This window comes from Protopterus annectens, chromosome 8.part0 (genome assembly GCF_019279795.1).
Source record: "Protopterus annectens isolate FY-2018-M chromosome 8.part0, PAN1.0, whole genome shotgun sequence".
Taxonomy (NCBI): Eukaryota; Metazoa; Chordata; order Ceratodontiformes; family Protopteridae; genus Protopterus; species Protopterus annectens.
In genome coordinates this window covers 732,414,126-732,430,183 of record NC_056741.1, presented here as the reverse complement: position 1 = coordinate 732,430,183, position 16,058 = coordinate 732,414,126, and the positions used below count along the sequence as shown (strand labels likewise).

At 44.1% G+C, this 16,058-nt stretch overlaps 1 protein-coding gene across 1 annotated transcript in view; it reads left to right on the top strand.

Annotated features, from left to right (window-relative positions):
* Positions 1-16,058, top strand: part of GPKOW (G-patch domain and KOW motifs) — a 743,201-nt gene that overhangs the window by 614,129 nt on the left and 113,014 nt on the right. The window lies entirely within an intron of this gene.

Below are 16,058 nucleotides of genomic sequence, written 5' to 3'. Positions count from 1 at the left end.
GTGTTGCCTGTGCTCGCTTCAACAAGCGCACTCTCAGGCGCCGGGCGGAGTTCGCTGAAGATTTTTTCGGCGATAATTTTGCTTACACCATGCCGTCAGATCTTCCGACATCGCAAACTCCCAAAAAGCGAAAAGACCGGGACCGACATCCTCGGCCCGCGTCTACCACCGACTCCACGCCAAAACCTAGCGCAAGTGCTCCGGTTCCCTCTGAGACGGTCTCTCCACCGCTCCGAACCGAAGACACCGCATTACCGACGACTCCGATTCCAGACATTACTCCGACGCCAGTTATAGATTTTCCTCCGGATACCCAAACCGAGGATATGCCCGAGACCATTGCTGTAGACAAGGTCACTCCTGCACGTGGAGCTGCCAGGCCCCCTATAGCCATGTCGATTAAGGCCTACACTAGGGCTAAGGCAGCCAGCAAAACAAAGTATATCACTTCTAAATCCTTACCTCAGCCGACTCCAGAGACACAAATTATGTCCATGGCTGCTGATTTAATTTCCATGATTAGAGGTTCACAGGACCATCCTGAGAGAGGATCCCAGCCTCCTCCTGATAAAAGGCCCCGGGTTGAACCCTCTGACCCTACTCCTTCAGATGAAGATTCTGAGGGCTCTGTCCACTCTGATAGCCAGGAAGAGCTCTTCCAGACCTATGAGGACTCGGATGCAGAAGATTCCATCCCCTCGGCCTCCCCTCCTGAGGATATTTCTTTTGGGGAAGTTCTGCACACCATGAGGGAACATTTCAAGTGGCAAGGTCATGAATATTCTGATTCTAGGAAACGCCTTAGGACTTTCCTTAAGAAGCCTCAGCACAGGCCCTTAGCTATTCCTCCTGTACTTGATGTTCTGGATGATTTGTATTCTGACTCTAGTGCTGCCCGATTCTCTTCCTCCTGCTCCAGCCAAGCCAGACAGGTATTACAGGGTCCCAGAAACTCATTCCCATTTATTCAGGGCCCATACTGCTGATTTGGAAACTATTTCACAGGGGCCTAAAGGAGTTTCAGCCTCCACCTCAAAAAATCCTTTGCCCTCCAACAGGAAGCTAGGTCATTAGAGAGATGGGGTAAAAAGGTTTACACATCCACTACCTTATCTATGAGAGCTTTAAATTGCCTTTTTCATATGTTACAATATCAGGATTACCTGTTAGAAGATTTACAAAAAACATTAGCCACTCCTGATCCTTTAGACAGGAAGACTTTGCAGGAAGCTGTACATAACACTCAGCAAGTAAGCAATCACTTCCTGCAGTGTGGATATGATGCACTGGAAGCTTCATGTAGGGCAGCTATGACAGGGGCAGTCATTCGTAGATATGCTTGGTTAAAAGATCAACCTCTACCAGATCACGTAAAAGCAAAACTTCTGGATGCACCTTTGGAAAAGAACAAGCTTTTTGGTGCAAATGCGAAGGATGTGTTAAAGACCATCGAAGAAAAAGCAAAATCAGTTCAGACTGTGAAAGATTTCCTCCAGGTTCAACCCCCCAGATTCAGTAGGAATTGGCCTTCAAAAAACTGGTCCTTTCCTAATCCAGAAAAGTTTCAAAGGGGTAAGAACAGGCGTGGCCGAGGAAGAGGCCAATACAGAGGCCCTTACAGGGGACGACAATGGCAGCCAGGAAACCAAAGAAGTGACGCAGGGGTTTCACCTGCCCCACAACCACAATCTCAATGACTTTTCCTCTACTACCGCCTACCAGGGAACAACTAGAAGCTCCCTTGGGCAGGAAATTATCTCTGTTTACAGAAAACTGGCACAGACTGACAAAGGACAAATGGATTTTGGACATTATAGACCGAGGGTACAGGTTTCACTTTCATACCTTACCAAGAAAACAAGGCATGCCAAACCTACCACAAAATCAGAGGGCAGAGGCTATCAAGCAAATCACTCTGCTGACTCGGATGAAAGCAATAGAAAGAGTTCCACAACAAGAACAAGACCAGGGGTTTTACTCAAGACTGTTCCTTGTTCCAAGAAAAGAATCTCAGTGGAGACCAATACTGGACTTGTCCGCATTAAACACCTTTCTCATAGTACCAAAGTTCAAAATGCTGACTCTACAGCAACCCCTTCCCATGCTGGGCAAGGGGTCGTGGCTGATTACTCTGGACCTCAAGGAGGCATACCTGCATGTCCCTATCAGACACAGCTGCAGGAGATACCTCAGATTTCTTGCAGGGCCAGAGCATTATCAATTCTCAGCATTGCCATTTGGCTTATCTACTGCACCCAGAGTATTTACAAAATGCCTGGCTTCAGTAATTGCTCATTGCAGGCTCCAGGGTATACAAATTTACCCGTACCTGGATGACTGCCTCATACAAGCAGACGACAAATTGATGTTGACAAAAAACCTGGATTATGTCATACGATTACTTCAAGCTCTGGGATACACAGTCAACTTCCAAAAGACAAGACTGCAGCCATCCCAATAAATAATCTTCTTAGGAGCCAAACTAGACACAGCCTCTCAGATGGCTTACCTGACAGAAGACAAGCAAGAAAAGTTAACTCATTACTTCAAAGATTTAGCAAAACTCACCCAGATGACTGCAAGGAGATTCCTACAGGCCCTGGGTTACATGGCATCCTGCATTCTCCTGGTCCCATTAGCAAGACTGCACATGAGAAAGCTTCAATGGTACCTAAAAAGCATTTGGTCTCAACACAGCAACAACTTGGAGACAATCATACCACTCATTCCATGCCTACAAAAGGAATTCCTATGGTGGGCCTCGGTGAGCCAGGCAAACACAGGTATGTCATTCAAAAAACCACAGATAACACAGACCATGACTACAGACGCCTCAGACCTTGGATGGGGGGGCGCACATGGAAGGCAGGTGTATACAAGGACAGTGGTCTCCAAAGGAAACACATCTGCATATAAACCAAAAGGAAATGCTGGCAGTAATGCATGCCATCGAGGCCTTTCAACACCAACTCCAACAAGGCCATTTAATGATACGGACAGACAACACCACTGTGATGTGGTACATAAACAAGCAGGGGGGCACCCACTCTTACCCCCTTTGCAGACTGACAATGCAGCTTTGGGAGAAATCACTGAGCCTAAACATCCAGTTACAATCCCAGTTTGTTCCAGGAAAAGACAATGTGTTGGCGGACAGCCTAAGCAAGAATTTCACAGATCCACACGAGTGGAGGTTACATCCGAAGGCCTTCAGACAACTCACTTCGACATGGGGCAAGCCAGAAGTGGACCTATTTGCCTCTCACCTCAACCATCTTCTACCAAAATTTTGCACAAGGACATACCATCCAAAAGCTTGGAAAATAGATGCCCTCTCATTCAACTGGAACTCCCTAGCAATCTATGCATTCCCGCCTCTGCCACTGATGACCTCAGTATTACTAAAGATCAAAGCAGAGAAACCCAAGGGAATCATAATAGCTCCGGACTGGCCAAGACAACACTGGTACCCACTACTACGGAGCATATGTCACACCAGGAGGTGGGCCCTTCCCCAGTGGCTTCTACTTTTGACTCAACACAATTTCGAAACACTGCATCCAAATCTTCAGACACTGCAGCTAACAGCCTGGGAGATCCCATAAATAACTTCAGCTTATCTCTCTCCAAGGAGGTTCAGCGGATACTAACAGAGGCTCGAAGACCATCCACCAGAAAGGTGTACTTAGCAAAGTGGAAAAGATTCAGCAATTGGAATACCAGCAAGGGACATGATGCATCGTTGTTGAACATCCCACTCATTTTGGAATATTTGGCAGATATGTTAAAGAACGGCCTCTCCTATTCTTCCATAAAGATACATGCATCTGCTATTTCAGCCAGATACAACACTGATCCTCCTGTTTTTTCTCACCCCTTGCTAAGGCAATTCCTCAGGGGAATCAAGAACATTAAGCCACCAAGAAAGGCCCCAGTGCCAGCCTGGGACCTCAATTTTGTCTTAGAAAAACTGACTCTACCTCCATTTGAGCCAGCAGCTTCAGTTGACTTGCAATTTCTCTCATGGAAGACAGCTTTCCTGTTGGCAATTACCTCAGCAAGAAGGGTTTCGGAGCTACAGGCCCTAATGGCAATACCACCCTTTATTATTTTCCACAGAGACAGGGTTTCATTAAGGACCAACCCTACTTTTATGCCAAAGGTGGTATCTAGGATTTCTCTAAATCAAGCCATTCATCTGCCTGCTTTCTTCCCCAATCCTGAGAATAAGGGGGAAAGACTGTTGCATACCTTGGACATTCACAGACAACTTTGATACTACCTGGGCAGAACCAAGGACAGTAGGAAGTCTGAACAACTTTTTGTAGCTTACGCCCCTGCAGTCCAAGGAAAAGCAATTTCAAAACAGAGTATTTCTAAATGGATTGGACATTGCATCAGATTCTGTTATTCCTTTCATGGAAAGACTGTTCCAGCCAATGTCAGACCACATTCCACCAGAGCTACAGCCACCACTACAGCATTCCTAAGAGGGGTGCCTACCAAGGACATTCTAGAAGCTGCTACATGGAGCTCTGTGCATACATTCTCCAAACACTACAATCTCCCTCTATACTCCAGATCCAGAGCAGGCTTTGCTTCAGCAGTCTTACAGGGTTTGATTGCCACACCATCTTTTTCTTAGAGCATTCCTCCTCCCCCAGCTAAGCTATGGTATTCTACCCGCATGTTATGACTGCAGTTGCATTCTTGAGGGACATAGTACAGTTTTGTACCTACCATAAATGTAGATGTCCGATAGACATGCAGCTGCAGTCGGATTTTCCCTCCCTCCATACCCCTCTATGCCTAGGGTCCACTCCTATCCCTCTTTCTCTTAGCTGGGGATATCTGTTATGGTGTATTTGTTTTATTGCTCATTTATTTGTTTGGAATCCTGTTTTTGTCTTCCAATTTGATTACAGCCTTCCTTGGAGGGCACCTGGCATCTGGGGCAAGAAACACTGAAGAAAATGGCGTCGGCTGATGCTTATGTACTCCAGCCGCTCTGACGTCAGAGAGAAATGCGACATCAGCCGACGTCGGACCCAGACTTTGGAATCTGGCCGACCGAGGGCTGCCTGAGGCAGGACAACCCGCATGTTATGACTGCAGTTGCATGTCTATCGGACATCTACATTTATGGTAGGTATAAAACTGTACTTTTCTCACGTTTCTAATTTTCAGAGGAATTTTCCTGCTAAAACTGACTGTTTGTAGACAGCCTCTTCTCTTCAGCACACCAAAATTAAAGTCTCTAGGTGTTGTTTTTATTGACAAAACCATTCAGATGCCTAGACTACAAAAACCTTCTTTTCAAGACAAGTTTGCCTCTATCTGACATCCTGCCCACCCTTCCCCTTGACCAAGTTCCCCTGTCTCTCGGACTTTTTCTGTCACTCCCTGTTTGGCAACAGATTACTTCAGACTCTTGGGCCCTGGCAGTCATCCATCAAGGCTACCTAAATGGTCTGGAAGTCACCTACCCTCCCTTCCTTTTGGGCATTCCTCAACTCCCTCAAGACCAGATTCCCCATTTTCAGGGATACTACAGGGCTTACTGAATCAAGGCTTCATTCAGCCCCCTCCAGAGATCCTAAGGGGTACAGAACGTTTACTTCAGGATGTTTCTGGTCCCCAGAAAGGGTCAGTGATGGAGAACTGTTCTAGACCTTTCCTTTCTGAATACTTTCCTCAGGGTACCCACCTTCAGGATGCTTTCTCTGCAGACACTGTCTCCACTCTTGATACCTCAGGCCTTTTTAATTTTCGAGATCTGAATGATGCCTATCTTCATATTCCTATTTAGCCACTATTCAGGAAATTTTTATGTTTTCTGTTTCTTCCTCTCATTTTCACTTCTCTGCTTTGCCCTTTCCAGTTCTCCACGAGTATTCACCTAGTGCCTGGCTCCAGTCATAGCTTTCTGAAGACTTCAAGAAGTGCAAATGTTTTCTTATCTGGATGATCTTTATCTTCAGGCTCTTTCTCCTTCCAGGCTTCTGCAAGACCTGCACTTTACCAGACCCCTTTTGCACAGTTTGGGTTTCACTGTCAATCTCTAAAAGTCCTGTCCTGCCCCCTCTCCAAGGGTCACATTTTTCTGGGTTGCAGGATCCAGATTGTTCCAGTCCTTGACTGTCTGCCTGCTCCCAAGGTTTTTTCTCTAACAACCTACTTCCAGTCTCTACTTTTTGTGTCCCTTATGCCTGCCAAATTCTGAAAGCTGTGGAGTTCATGGCCTCGACAGTCCCCATGCTCCTTTCGCCAAGCTTCATATGAGGAAGTTTGTGGTACCTGTGGATGTGTGGCTTCGGCATTGCCACCCTCTGGAGATTCCAACTCCCTTACTCCCTTCTCTCAACCCTGAGCTTCATTGTTGAATTCAGCACACATCAGTCAACCCAGGTGTCCCTTTCCAGCCTACTGCTCCATCTCAGGAGCTGTTTACAGACTCCTCAGATCAGGGGTGGGAGGCTGCTTTCAGTAGTATGAGGGTTCAAGGTCTCTGGGCTCCTCATTAGCAACGGGATCACATCAACGTCAAAGAGATGCAGACATTTATCCTTACTATTGAGGCCTTACACTCCATTTGGTTTCCAGGCCCTTTATGGGTCTATACAGACTCTCTGAGCAGGTTCAGGGTGCACAGCCTCATGAATGTATGCTTCACAGAGTGGTGTTTCTGAACATTTTCATCAGTGAACAGACAGTTTCCTCACTTCTGTTCCAGAACCCAAGTCCTCTGGTTTGGAAAGTTCAAGGTCACCACAGTCGTGTGGTACATCAACAAATGGGGGCACAAGGCTGGATCTTCTTCGCAGACTTAGCCCTTGAGGCCTGGGATCTAGCTATCAAACTGCATTTTTTTCAGGTAATTTATATTCCTTTGGAGCAAAGCCTGGTGGTAGACTCTCTGAGCAGGTTCAGGGCACAGCCTCATGAATGTATGCTTCACAGAGAGGTGTTTCTGAACACTTTCATTAGTGAACAGACAGCTTCCTCACTTCTGTTCCAGAACCACAAGCCCTCTGATTTGAAAAGTGGGCGCCATGCTTTTTTCCTGGAAGGGGATGTTCCTTTATACTTTTCCTCCTCTTCCTCCTCTTTCTCCTCTTCCTCTTCTTCTTCTTTTTCTCAGGTTCCTACACAAGATGAAACATGACTTCACCAAGAATCTTGATGACTCCCTTTTGACCCAGACAGCACAGTTTCCCCCCTCCTCTTTCATCTGGCCAGGGGCGATCATCACAATTTATCTCATCAAATGAATCTTCTCACACAAGGCAAGGGGTCTCTCCTTTACCCTCATCTGTCCACACCTCAGTTGACAATTTGGGTGATAGAATTTTTTTTCAAACACCTTTATTGAATTATCACTTGTGACATAGGCAAATTTACATTCATATGAAAGTAATCAAACTATGTTAACATAGCAAACATATTTCACATATATTGCTATATATCCTACAGCCTAAGCAATATTACATAAATTATTCAGTTCCTGTCGTTTTTTTAAACAAGACACATCTTTATCACTTACTACATAGGTAATCATGCATTTATTTAAATGAAAACAAACAACACCGACACAATCCTAGTTGCAAGCATTTTACATCGCAAACCATACTGACACACTCCCAGCTGCAGACATTATACATCACTTATAATCTACCGAGTCTTTCTCACTCAAACATTGCATAGCTCATTTTAAGTCCTGCCTTCTTTTAAACCTCATTCCTCCCTTGTATGTATTGTTCCGACAGTTCCCATTTTTTTCCTATGTAGTTTGCTCCTACCCTTTTCTAAAGGTCTCAGTTCCAGTTGTTTTATCTCTGATACTATATTCACTACTTCCAGTATAGTTGGTATAGATTTTGATTTCCATTTTTTAGTAATTGCATTTTTGGCAGCCACCATTGTTAGACACAGCAAGACCTTACCATGTGTAGGCAATTCCAAATCTGTATCATAGCTCAGAAAAATCATCTCCCTCGTTAGATCAGTCTCCCTTTTGACACCAGTTTTCTGAAGACATGCATTTAGGGTCCTGCAGAAGGGCAGGAAACCTAATACCAGAAAATGATAATGTCCAAATGGAAGAGATTTTCTGTTTGGTGTCTTGAACTTCACGAGGATCCCTTTTCAGTGGGGGATCCCTTTCATTCTCTCTTACTTGTGTGAACTGCTCCATGCTGGCTCAGCATATTCTTCTGTCAAAGCTCACTTGTCCGCAGTCTCTTGACTGTCTGCCTTTGAATTGACCTTTGTCTTCCTTTGAGGCTAAACAAGTCCTAAAAGGCATCCTCCACATCAGGCCCCGAAGAAAGCCTATTCCTCCTCCTTGGGCAGTTAATTTTGCTCTTTAGGAAATTGACCCAGGCTCCTTTTGAGCCTGCTGCTGCTCCTTTTTTACAACATTCAACTTGGAAGACTGTTTTATTGGTTGGCCACACCTCTGCCAAGAGAATATCTGAACCCCAGGCCTTAATGTCAGTTCCCCTTTTTTTGATTTTAAATAGAGACAGGATGTCTCTGTACTAATCATTCTTTTATACCCAAGGTGGTCAATGAGTTGTCCCTTAATCAGTCTGTCCAGCTTCTTTTCGTTTTCATTTCTCTGCATTCTACTAGTAATAAGGTTCAACACACCTTGGATCTTTGTAGACAGCTCACATATTATTTATACAAGACAAAGGCCATACACAAATCTGAGCAACTTTATTTCTTTTCATGCCAAGACATTGGGTTTGGCAGCTTCTAAGCAAACCATCTCCTGAATTTCGAAGTTCATTTCCTTATGTTATTCCTTTCATGGCTAATAGCTTTCCACCTCTGTTCAAGCCCATGCTACCAGGGCAGTGGCCTCCACTGAGGCTTTCTTCAATGGTTTGGACACCAGCTTCATCCTTAAAGCTGTTACTTGATCTTCTCTACAACCCTTCTTTAAACATTACAAGTTGGATGTCATTTCTAGAACCAGGGCAGGTTTTGCCAAGGCTATCATTCATGGGTTTGTGAGGTGGTCCCTCCTTGCCTTCCTGCTCCCATTCCTTACAGTAGCTTTTGTACTCTCCCATAGGTTATGAATACAGCAACAGTGATGTGGAAAGACTTGGTAAAGTTGTGTAAAGTCTTACCATAACTGTATATTTCTTTCTGTTCACTGTTGCAATATTCAGTTCCTCCCTCCTGCCCCCTTTTCTTTTCTTTTCTTCCTTTTTTCATTTGGGAACATCTGACTGGCCAAGGTGTTTTTGCCTTTCTCCTTAAGCATCTCATCTTTCCTTGGATGTACATGTTCTCCCGGGTGACTGTAGTTCTCCTAGAGCACTTCGGTTCTGAATTTGGAGGGTTCATATGTCACCTTTATGTCCTAGGGTGACGTGGGAAGCATACATCAGACATACAACGCTGGTAGGAGTTAAAGGCATTGGTATAATGGCCTGATGTAGGGGTGTCCTTGGCACAAGATCACATTGGTTATGAACTGCAACAGTGAAGAGAAGGATGTCTACCGTTATGGTAAGATTTTACACAACTGTACTTTTCCTTCTTGTATTAGAACCTATGACATTCCCCTGATGGATGCCTTGATGGCAGTGTGGGCAACCCATTTTAGTTCCTACCCTGTTACAAGGAAGTGATCCCGCATGGAGAGGAGACTTTGCATTAACCATCTGGATATGGCAGCATCCCATGTGTCCATGAGATCTTATCCTGATTCAGTCTGATTACCAGTTCATAGTGTGATATCTTAATAAGCAAGGGGGCATAGTCACCCTGTCTTATAGAAAGAAGCATTGTGAGTCTTTAGTGGGCCATAGACAATGTCCTTGCTTTCAGCTGTTCATATGTTGGGAAAGGTGAATGTCCTGCAGACCTACTGAGCCATATCTCCAGTTATATCCTATAGGAGTCCTGTGTAGCTAAAGTTTTATGGGAGAGTAACACTCCCAGAATAAACTTGTTTGCTACTTTGGAGAATGCGTACCCCCCACACACACGGTCTTTGTGCTTGTGTTGGATGTGATGTTCTTTGTGTTTCACTGTTGCAGTCATTACATTTGGGTAATCTGCTGGCAGGTTGCCCTCAGTCGGCCTGATTAACAAAGTCTTGGGTCCTGCGTCAGTTGCTGTCCCTTCTTCCATGACGTCAGGTCATCAGGGGTATAAAACATGCAGCCGACGCCATTACATCAGTCTTTCTTGCCGCACGGTGCCCGAAGCAGAAGCAGTTTGCATGTGCCGGTTGGCCGACTCCTGAAATTTTCGTTTTCGAGTTTCAGAACCAAAGTCTTCAACTAAAAGCTAAGTACCCTATTGGGGAAACTTTTTCTTGCTCCTTACCAATGTCAGTAAAAGTTAATAATTGTATTACTTGTGGGAAGTAAATATCTCATAAGGATTTTCATTTGTACTGTATTCCTTGCCTAGGCCCTGACCACAATGTGCCTTGCTGTCGGTTTTGTGCTAAATTTAATCAACACACGATTAAACATCTGTATATTTTTGCTTCTAAATATTTTGGCTCAAGTTTTAACTATCCAGAAATGTCGTTGGTTAGCAATCTGACTACCGGAATACCTAAAAAAGGCAGAGAGAAAGAAAGAGAGAGACCGTCGAGGTCCAAGACCGATGACGCTTCTCCTAAGCCACTCGCCAGTTCGCCGGTACTCAGTGAGGTGCCTTTGCAGCCCCTGATACCCGCTACTTCTGATTCGCAGGCCTCTACTGAGACCCATTCGGAGTCCGGTATGCCGCGAGATGCTTCAGTTATGGAACCCGCGAATGTCTCTACCTTAGGTCCGAAGCCGCTGTGCAGGCACTGGCTTCTGAGGGTGTTTTCAGGCCTACAGATTTGTATATTAGACCGATGCCAACATCTAAATCAGTCTAAAAACGATGCCTGGGCCACATGCGCAGGCCCCTATGCCTAAAAAACAAATGATCAAAATGGCTGAAGATTTAATTACTCTGATCAAGGGTAGCCAACCCCCTCCTTCTAAGAGGCCTAGGCAAGACATTGATTATGAATCTTCTGAACAGGATTCTATTTCTTCTGACTCTTCTAATGAGTAGGATTTGCCTATTCCTACTTATGAGGACTCTGATGCAGAGGATTCCATCTCTTCTGCCTCTCCCCCTGAAGATTTTTCTTTTGGGGAAACTTTACATGCCTTAAGGGAATATTTCCACTGGGAAAGTCAGGATTTCTCTGAATCTAAAAAAAGACTTGGGGATTTTCTTCTACTTCCTCAGCATAGGCCTTTGTTTATACCTCCTGTTCTAGACATTGTTGATGTATTTTCAGAATCTAGTATTCATAGAAATTCATAGAAATTCATAGATTAGTACTAGGCTAAGTGCCCTTGCGAGCCATTGTAAGCCTAGCCAATTAGTCCCTGTGAGACTCAAACCCTGCACCTTGTGTTTGTAAGACAAACATCTTAACCATTAGGCCATCCTCCCAACCAATATGACTCCTGATTCTCTGCCTCCGGCTCCTTGTAAGCCAGACAGCTACTACAGGGTTCCTGACTCCCACAAATTCCTTTACAAAAACACTATTGCTGATCCTGAAACAATTTCTCAGGGTCCCAAGGGCATTAAGGCCTCTACTGCCAAAAATCCTACCCCTTCTTATAGAGACTCAGGGTGCTTTATAGATGGGTTAAGAAGGTTTACACGTTTGCAACCTTGGCAATCAGGGCTTTAAACTGTCAATTTCATATGCTTAAATATCATCAGCAGCATATCATGGGACTGCTTAAACAGAAAATGATGTTAATCTCTGACTGTGTGGAAAATAAAGAATTGCAGGATTTATTGCATTCAGCTGAACAAGTTGGAAAACATACTTTGCAATGTGGTTTTGATTCCTTGGAGGCCTCTTGCAGGGCCGCTGTAACTGGATCTGTGCTAAGAAGGCATTCTTGGCTCAAAGAGCAAACTCTGCCTGACCTTGTTAAAGCAAAATTGTTGGATGCTCCTTTACAACAGCACCGTCTCTTTGGTAATAAGGCTGAAGAAGTGTTAAAAAAGATGGAAGATGAAGCTAAATCTATACAAACTGTGAAAGATTCCTTACAAGTTCAACCTCCAAGATTTAGTAGGCACTGGCCTACTAAGAACTGGTCCTTTCCAGTCCCCTCGAGAGCCGCTCAAGTCAAATCAAGACATTCCAAAGGCTCCAGGTTTCAGTCACAAGGAACTTTTAGAACAAAACAATTGGGTGCCTCCACCTCCAAATCTGGAGGCAACAAGGCACCTCCATATGGTAAACAGTCTCAATGACTTTCCTCTACAATCACCAAGCACTTAACTCTTAGCCGCCCCTCTGGCGGGAAAACTAGCACTTCATGCACAAAACTGGCAACTTATTTCCCAGGACAAATGGGTTTTAAATATAGTATCCCAGGGATAAATATTTCACTTCCACACGTTGCCAATCCCAAACGGATGGCCAGATCTGCCCCCAAATCAGTGGGCAGAGGCCCAGAAACAAGTTCTGTCCCTCATGAACATGGGGGCTATTCAACCAGTACCAGAAGAGGAAAAGGGACAAGGTTTCTATTCCAGACTTTTCCTGGTACCCAGAAAAGACAAATCATGGCGTCCAATTCTGAACTTATCCACTCTAAACACATTTCTGGACATTCCAAAATTCAAGATGCTGACCCTTCAACAGTTACTACCTATGTTAGGCAAAGATGGCTGGTTGGTAACTCTAGACTTAAAATAGGCTTACCTGCATATCCCAATCAGGAAATCTTGCAGAATTTACCTCCGCTTCAAAGCAGGCTACTTGCATTACCAGTTCTCTGCACTGCCCTGTGGCTTATTTACTGCGCCCAAGGTCTTCACAAAGTGCCTGGCACCAGTAATTGCATTTTGCAGGCAATGAAATATTCAAATATATCCATACCTGGATGATTGTCTAATTCAGGCAGAAAACAAGGACATTCTTCTAAAGCATCTGGCGTTTGTAAAAAGGGTTCTAACTTGTCTAGGGTACACCATAAACGAAAAGCAATCACAACTGGTACCTTCTCAAAAATTTACATTCCTAGGTGCAAGCTTGAATACAACTGCCCAGATGACTTACCTTAATGCCAGAAAAGCAAATTCAATTGAACCCAGCTATCTGCAAGGCAAATTCTTTCAGCCTTGGGGTTCATGGCCTCCTGCATTCTTCTAATTCCATATGCAAGACTGCATATGAGGAAACTTCAGTGGTACTTAAAAAGTTTGTGGAGTCAACATTGTCACAGCCTGGAAACAATGATTCCTATTATACCTTGCCTGCAACTAGAGTTCTGATGCTGGGCAGAGGCCTGCCGCCAAAACAAGGGACTGCCATTCACTCCACCCCCTGCCGCCCAAACCCTAACAACAGATGCATCAGACTGTGCTTGGGGGGCTCATCTGGCAGGGAAGTGCATTCAGGACAAATGGAGCCCAAATCAAATGCACCTGCATATCAATCAGAAAGAGATGCTAGCTGTACAGAATGCTCTGACAACCTTCAAGGACTACCTTCATCCAGGACAACTAATGATAAAGACAGACAACACCACAGTTATGTGATACATAAACAAGCAGGGGGGTACACATTACTACTCCCTTTGCAGACTAGCCATGGCATTGTGGATCACGGCCTTGACCTATCACATACAACTACAAGCTCAATTCCTGCCAGGAAAGCTAAATACTCTGGCAGATGAACTAAGCAGAATTCTTATGGACCCACACGAATGGAAATTGGAACCACAAGTTTTCAACATGTTGACACGCAAATGGGGGAACCCAGACATAAAGCTCTTTGCCTCGCCGCAGAACTATCAGTTGGACAAATTCTGCACAAGAATTCATCACAAAAAACCTTGGAAAGTGGATGCTCTATCATTCAGTCTATGCCTTTCCCCCTCTGCCTTTTCTCTCCAAAGTTCTACTAAATGTCAAACAGGACAAACCAAAAATTATTCTGATTGCTCCAGACAGGCCTCGCCAACACTGGTACCCACTCCTGCGCAATGCGTCACACCTTCCTCCGTGGCACCTGCCTCAGACACCTTACCTACTGTCTCAGCAGAACTACCAAATTCTGCACACTCTGCTCCAAACTTTGAATCTTGCAGCGTGGCTAATCAACTAATTTCACCCTTGGCATCCCTCAGCTAACCCAGTGATGGATGTCATTTTGGAGACTAGAAGGCCTAGTACTAGAAAATCTTATGCTGACAAATGGAAAAGCTTCTGTGCCTGGAACCAATCACAAGGAATAAGCACAGCAATGCCCAATATTCCTCAGATTCTACAATACTAAACTGAGATGCTTCACAAGGACCTATCTTTTTCTTCCATAAAAATCCATGCCTCTGCCATTTCAGCTCATTACAACACGGAACCTCCCCTCTTCTCTCATCCTCTGCTAAAGCAGTATCTCAGAGGGGCCAAAAATTTAAGACCTCCCAGGAGAGCACCATCTCCTGCATGGGACTTCAATTTTGTTTTGGAAAAACTCACTCTCCCTCCTTTTGAGCCAGCTGCTACTGCAGACCTAAAATTTCTCTCTTGGCAAACAGCTTTCCTTTTAGCAGTCACTTCAGCTAGAAGGATTTCAGAATTACAGGCTCTTATGGCAGTGGAGCCTTTCATTATTTTTTTGTCCGGACAGGGTGGCTCTCAGGACCAATCCATCTTTCATGCCTAAGGTGGTATCCAGTGTGGCTCTTAATCAGACCATTCATCTGCCAACTTTCTTCCCCAATCCACAGAACAACGGTGAAGCGGATTCTGCTTTCATTGGATGTACACAGACAACTTAGATTCTACTTAAACAGGACAAAATCTCTAAGAAAATCTGAGCAACTATTGGTGGCATTTGCTGCAGGGGCAGAGGGAAAAGCTATTTCAAAGCAGACTGTTTCCAAATGGATAAGCCATTGCATTTGTTTCTCCTACATGCGCCATGGTAAATCTATCCCCAAGGGGATCAGGTCTCATTCCACCAGGGCTGCATCTACTTCTGCAGCCTTTCTCAGAGGGGTTCCTACCAGAGACATTCTAGAAGCTGCTACCTGGAGCTCCGTTCATACGTTCACATTACCATTTACCTCTCTTCTCAAATCCAGAGCTGGCTTTGCCACTGCTGTCCTGCAGGGCGTTGTAGCTGCTCCTAATGCTGTATAAATCCATCCTCCCAACCATAGCTTTGGGATTCTACCCAAATGTAATGACTGCAACAGTGAAACACGAAGAACATAGTACAGTTGTGTACATTTACATAAATGTAGATGTTCCGAGTGTATTCACTGTTGCAGTCCTGGTTACCCACCCTCCAGCACCCTGTTTTTCTCTTACTATACCTCTCCTTTCTTCTTTTACTATGCATAAAAGCCTTTTTTGGGTCTATTTGCTTTTGTTTGGAGGTATATTTTTTTGTGTTTTAAACTTATATGTTTATATATATATATATATATATATATATATATATATATATATATATATATATATATATATATATATATATATATATATATATATATATATACTGGGGCAAGAAAAGCTGATGTAATGGCGTTGGCTGCATGTTTTATACCCCTGACGTCATGGAAGAAGGGACAGCAACTGATGCAGGGCCCAAGACTTTGTTAATCAGGCCGACTGAGGCCAACCTGCCAGCAGATTACACAAATGTAATGACTGCAACAGTGAATACACTCGAACATCTACATTTATGGTAAGTGAACACAACTGTACTTTCCTACTCTCACAGGAATTTTTCTTTACACTTTCTCACTCTCTATTTGCTTTTGTTTGGAGGTATATTTTTTGTGTTTTAAACTTATATGTTTTTATATATATATATATATATATATATATATATATATATATATTTTTTTTTTTTTTTTTCTTCCCATTTGGGGTGGCTCCTGACATCTGGGGCAAGAAAAACTGATGTAATGGCGTCGGCTGCATGTTTTATACCCCTGACGACCTGACGTCATGGAAGAAGGGACAGCAACTGATGCAGGCCCCAAGACTTTGTTAAT